This window comes from Arachis ipaensis, chromosome B03 (genome assembly GCF_000816755.2).
Source record: "Arachis ipaensis cultivar K30076 chromosome B03, Araip1.1, whole genome shotgun sequence".
Taxonomy (NCBI): domain Eukaryota; kingdom Viridiplantae; phylum Streptophyta; class Magnoliopsida; order Fabales; family Fabaceae; genus Arachis; species Arachis ipaensis.
In genome coordinates this window covers 117888236-117888910 of record NC_029787.2, presented here as the reverse complement: position 1 = coordinate 117888910, position 675 = coordinate 117888236, and positions in this window count along the sequence as shown.

Sequence of the window (675 nt, the reverse complement as noted above, 5' to 3'; positions counted from 1 at the left end):
AAAATACATCCATATATAAATATAAATATAAATATAAATAAATAATTTTATTCTATTGTTTTGACGATATCCCATAAACAAATCATTATTTGATCTATACTTTTCCTGTTACTCACAAAATATTAAGAAATTAAATATGCGAGCTCCTCATTTCCAAAAGCTTTGACCATCCGGGTCACGAATTAGCAAGGAAAATAAATAAAAACATCTAATACAAAAGCTGAAGGAATCTTCCACAGCCTTCCTCAGTTCAAAATCATGATTGATCATTTATGCCTAATAGCCAATAATATATTATGCTTCAGTCTTTCAGAGGATTACTTTAATACTTTTACAGTAGCGTCTTTTTTGTGCTTAAATGTGCTGATAGCCTGATACTATCTAAGGTGCTCGGTCGATGAATCTAGTTCAACAACATCGAACTAAGTTCGCTCCAACAAACGAAACTAAGATGTTAAAAGGAACAGAAACATTCTTTTTCTCTTTTAAATTCAAATAACGAACAAGTATTAGCGTTCAATTATCTACTATGAACTTTGTATTTTAAAAAGAAGCAACTCGGTTTGTGGCGCTGGCAGCACCGGTCCGTATAATTTCTTCGTCATAACATATTTACACTGTTTATTTGTTTACTAAAATATAAAATAAAAAACAGTTTTGTTAGAAACCAATTTC